The 5000-nt window shown below is 54.9% G+C and overlaps 1 non-coding gene across 1 annotated transcript in view; it reads right to left on the minus strand.

The window, feature by feature from the left end:
- LOC126196955 (small subunit ribosomal RNA) overlaps positions 1-1342 on the minus strand; it is a 1909-nt gene extending 567 nt beyond the window's left edge. The window contains exon 1 of the ribosomal RNA XR_007539374.1: positions 1-1342. This exon is cut by the window's left edge and continues 567 nt beyond it. This is a non-coding gene — a ribosomal RNA (small subunit ribosomal RNA).
- Positions 1343-5000: the final 3658 nt, after the last annotated feature.

The raw sequence follows: 5000 nt of genomic DNA on the forward strand, positions 1-5000 counted from the left end.
TATCAATCTGTCAATCCTTCCGGTGTCCGGGCCTGGTGAGGTTTCCCGTGTTGAGTCAAATTAAGCCGCAGGCTCCACTCCTGGTGGTGCCCTTCCGTCAATTCCTTTAAGTTTCAGCTTTGCAACCATACTTCCCCCGGAACCCAAAAGCTTTGGTTTCCCGGAGGCTGCCCGCCGAGTCATCGGAGGAACTGCGGCGGATCGCTGGCTGGCATCGTTTATGGTTAGAACTAGGGCGGTATCTGATCGCCTTCGAACCTCTAACTTTCGTTCTTGATTAATGAAAACATACTTGGCAAATGCTTTCGCTTCTGTTCGTCTTGCGACGATCCAAGAATTTCACCTCTAACGTCGCAATACGAATGCCCCCGCCTGTCCCTATTAATCATTACCTCGGGTTCCGAAAACCAACAAAATAGAACCGAGGTCCTATTCCATTATTCCATGCACACAGTATTCAGGCGGGCTTGCCTGCTTTAAGCACTCTAATTTGTTCAAAGTAAACGTGCCGGCCCACCGAGACACTCAATAAAGAGCACCCTGGTAGGATTTCAACGGGGTCCGCCTCGGGACGCACGAGCACGCACGAGGCGGTCGCACGCCTTCGGCTCGCCCCACCGGCAGGACGTCCCACGATACATGCCAGTTAAACACCGACGGGCGGTGAACCAACAGCGTGGGACACAAATCCAACTACGAGCTTTTTAACCGCAACAACTTTAATATACGCTATTGGAGCTGGAATTACCGCGGCTGCTGGCACCAGACTTGCCCTCCAATAGATACTCGTTAAAGGATTTAAAGTGTACTCATTCCGATTACGGGGCCTCGGATGAGTCCCGTATCGTTATTTTTCGTCACTACCTCCCCGTGCCGGGAGTGGGTAATTTGCGCGCCTGCTGCCTTCCTTGGATGTGGTAGCCGTTTCTCAGGCTCCCTCTCCGGAATCGAACCCTGATTCCCCGTTACCCGTTACAACCATGGTAGGCGCAGAACCTACCATCGACAGTTGATAAGGCAGACATTTGAAAGATGCGTCGCCGGTACGAAGACCGTGCGATCAGCCCAAAGTTATTCAGAGTCACCAAGGCAAACGGACCGGACGAGCCGACCGATTGGTTTTGATCTAATAAAAGCGTCCCTTCCATCTCTGGTCGGGACTCTGTTTGCATGTATTAGCTCTAGAATTACCACAGTTATCCAAGTAACGTGGGTACGATCTAAGGAACCATAACTGATTTAATGAGCCATTCGCGGTTTCACCTTAATGCGGCTTGTACTGAGACATGCATGGCTTAATCTTTGAGACAAGCATATGACTACTGGCAGGATCAACCAGGGAGCTGCGTCAACTAGAGCTGAGCAGCCGGCCGCCCGGGAGTGTGTCCCGGGGGCCCGCGCGAACACGCAAGCGTCCGCTCAATTATTCTGCAAACAGGAGGAGGCTGGGCTCCCCTGCACGATACACCTCGAAACCCTCTCAGGTCCCGGCGGCGCGCAGCGCCGTCCTAAGTACTTGGTCGGGTTCGAGAGAGGCGCAATCGCCCGGAGATAGGCGAGTAGACGCTTTCAGTGCGACCACCCGTGCTCCCAACTGAGCTTGCCGCTGCCGACAGAGGCCCGGGAGCGTGCTGTCGTGGTGTTGCCGGCGGGAGACAACACGCGGCCACAAACAGTGACCGGGCAGCTCCAACGCCAGCGCCACAGAGGGGCAGAGCCCCACTTGGGTGCCAAAGCGAACTCTCCCAGCACAGCGCACGCGCCAACACATCCGCACAGCTGCGATACAAACCACCTGCGAGAACCGCGGGGGCGACCGAGCAGCAGACGGCGTCGCGGCGCCGAGTGCCGGGCGGCGGCGCATCCTCAACGCACACAGTCCTCAATCGGACCAGCACACTGCAGATGTCCACCGCGCTTCGCACCGGGCCCGGGAGGACCCACTTTGGCCGCACGGCGCCGCGCGCTGGGTGCGCCGGCACGCAGATGCGCCGCCTGCCGCGTCCGTCAGCCGGCGCGCCTGCCACTGGGCGCCCCCACCAGCCGGCTGCCGCGCGTGCGCCCACGCAGCGCGCGGCCAGCACGCCGGGCGCCCCCCCCTCACCGGCCGGGGACGGTCCCACCCAGCCACCGCCGCGTATCGCTTCATACCCACATGCCCACTCACGTTCGTGGGTATGACGGGTGTCGCTGAAGCAACCGGTTAATACCTGTACCGATCGTCGATATCAACGATTCACCTCCAGCGCGAACAACCGCGCAACAACGGATTTCCAGTTCATTTGCGTAACTTGGGCAGCAAACGTAGACATCCATCTACATTTGCGACTTCTACGAGTCTTGCATGCCTGGATGTTGTGTGTCACGACGCACTCCATCAGCATACATACACGCTGCGACGTGTGCACGAAAGAACACGTGGAAGGTGGCCAGCGTACGTATGCGAATGCCATTGCACAGCTGCGAAGCGCATTCAACACGCGAACTCCTGACCGACGAGCTAGAGGTGACAGGAGGGGAGGGGGGGGGGGGGCGGGGGCGATATACGTCCTATTGCAGTACACAATACAGTGGATAGCGGGACCATGTGGAAAGTAAGCAACACTCGCAAGATGTGAGGGTACGCACCGTAAAATGAATCAATACGCAGAACACCACAGTGTGCGCGAAGTGAACTATGTTGAGATGGTTGCAATTAGGCAACGCTACACGAATTCCTAGATTCATATAACTAACAATTACAGGGCAGGTTAAGGCGCAACGTGGGTTAGGTTAGGGCGCAACGTGGGTTAGGTTAAGGCGCAACGTGGGTTAGGTTAAGGCGCAACTTGGGTTAGGTTAAGGCGCAACTTGGGTTAGGTTAAGGCGCAACTTGGGTTAGGTTAAGGCGCAACTTGGGTTAGGTTAAGGCGCAACTTGGGTTAGGTTAAGGCGCAACTTGGGTTAGGTTAAGGCGCAACGTGGGTTAGGTTAAGGCGCAACGTGGGTTAGGTTAAGGCGCAACGTGGGTTAGGTTAAGGCGCAACGTGGGTTAGGTTAAGGCGCAACGTGGGTTAGGTTAAGGCGCAACGTGGGTTAGGTTAAGGCGCAACGTGGGTTAGGTTAAGGCGCAACGTGGGTTAGGTTAAGGCGCAACGTGGGTTAGGTTAAGGCGCAACGTGGGTTAGGTTAAGGCGCAACGTGGGTTAGGTTAAGGCGCAACGTGGGTTAGGTTAAGGCGCAACGTGGGTTAGGTTAAGGCGCAACGTGGGTTAGGTTAAGGCGCAACGTGGGTTAGGTTAAGGCGCAACGTGGGTTAGGTTAAGGCGCAACGTGGGTTAGGTTAAGGCGCAACGTGGGTTAGGTTAGGGCGCAACGTGGGTTAGGTTAAGGCGCAACGTGGGTTAGGTTAGGGCGCAACGTGGGTTAGGTTAGGGCGCAACGTGGGTTAGGTTAGGGCGCAACGTGGGTTAGGTTAGGGCGCAACGTGGGTTAGGTTAGGGCGCAACGTGGGTTAGGTTAGGGCGCAACTTGGGTTAGGTTAGGGCGCAACGTGGGTTAGGTTAGGGCGCAACGTGGGTTAGGTTAGGGCGCAACGTGGGTTAGGTTAGGGCGCAACGTGGGTTAGGTTAGGGCGCAACTTGGGTTAGGTTAAGGCAGAAGTTGGGTTAGGTTAAGGCAGAAGTTGGGTTAGGTTAAGGCAGAAGTTGGGTTAGGTTAAGGCAGAAGCTGGGTTAGGTTAAGGCAGAAGTTGGGTTAGGTTAAGGCAGAAGTTGGGTTAGGTTAAGGCAGAAGTTGGGTTAGGTTAAGGCAGAAGTTGGGTTAGGTTAAGGCAGAAGTTGGGTTAGGTTAAGGCAGAAGTTGGGTTAGGTTAAGGCAGAAGTTGGGTTAGGTTAAGGCAGAAGTTGGGTTAGGTTAAGGCAGAAGTTGGGTTAGGTTAAGGCAGAAGTTGGGTTAGGTTAAGGCAGAAGTTGGGTTAGGTTAAGGCAGAAGTTGGGTTAGGTTAAGGCAGAAGTTGGGTTAGGTTAAGGCAGAAGTTGGGTTAGGTTAAGGCAGAAGTTGGGTTAGGTTAAGGCAGAAGTTGGGTTAGGTTAAGGCAGAAGTTGGGTTAAGGGATGGTGTGTGTGGGGGGGGGGGTGGGGTGGCGAGGTTCGTTGATAGTGATGGTAGTAAGTGGACGCCTGAGGCACTATCAGATATGTCACGTCAGTTGCACTTGTGGCTCATGGCAGGTGGCGCGCCCGTTCTGTGTTTGTGGCAAAGGAGTGGCACACCTGTGTCTTTCATTCCTGCCATTGTTTATGTGCTGTGAGATGCGGCAGTGTGGTGCTGTTGGGTGCACCCCTGTGTAGGACATGTGTGGGTGTTGGTGGCGTATCTGAGCAATGGTGGTTGTAGGAAGAGTGGGATATTCAGTTTTCTGGTTCGACGTCCCGGTCTGGTTATCATAGTGTGGATGGTGTACTGTGGCCGAGAGGATGCACTGGATGTTGTTCCATGCTGGTACTTAGATGTTGTGTCTGCGTCTGTTACAGGCATAGACTAGTGGGTGATGGAGTGTGTGGGTGACGTGTGGTTGACATTGTGTGCACAGACGTTCAGCATGTATAGGGACAGTTGTATGTGTTATCTATATTCCGATGACTGCGCGTATTACTAAGCACCGCCGTGTATAAGCTTAATGTATGTATAGTCAATGCCTGTTCTATCTCTGTACAGTAGTAGCGGTGCGACTGCACTAGCTAGCTACACCTCGCGGCATCGTCCCCCGGTGTATGGCATATGATTATAAACATTCTGTCTATTAGTCAAAACCGGTGGTGTGACTACGTCACATGTTTGAGGTGGGGGACGCAACACCGTGCCGGTGGGTCAGGGCTGCGAAACACTTTCCCCACACTGGGGGCTCGGACCCTCATTACTCGTCCCAGTAATATATTGCGGAGCGCACATAGCCATTGCCCAGAGTCTTTGCGACTGCGAGTGCAACGCCCACGGGGACCGACGTGGATGGGGCGGCC

This window comes from Schistocerca nitens, chromosome 7, assembly GCF_023898315.1.
Source record: "Schistocerca nitens isolate TAMUIC-IGC-003100 chromosome 7, iqSchNite1.1, whole genome shotgun sequence".
NCBI lineage: Eukaryota > Metazoa > Arthropoda > Insecta > Orthoptera > Acrididae > Schistocerca > Schistocerca nitens.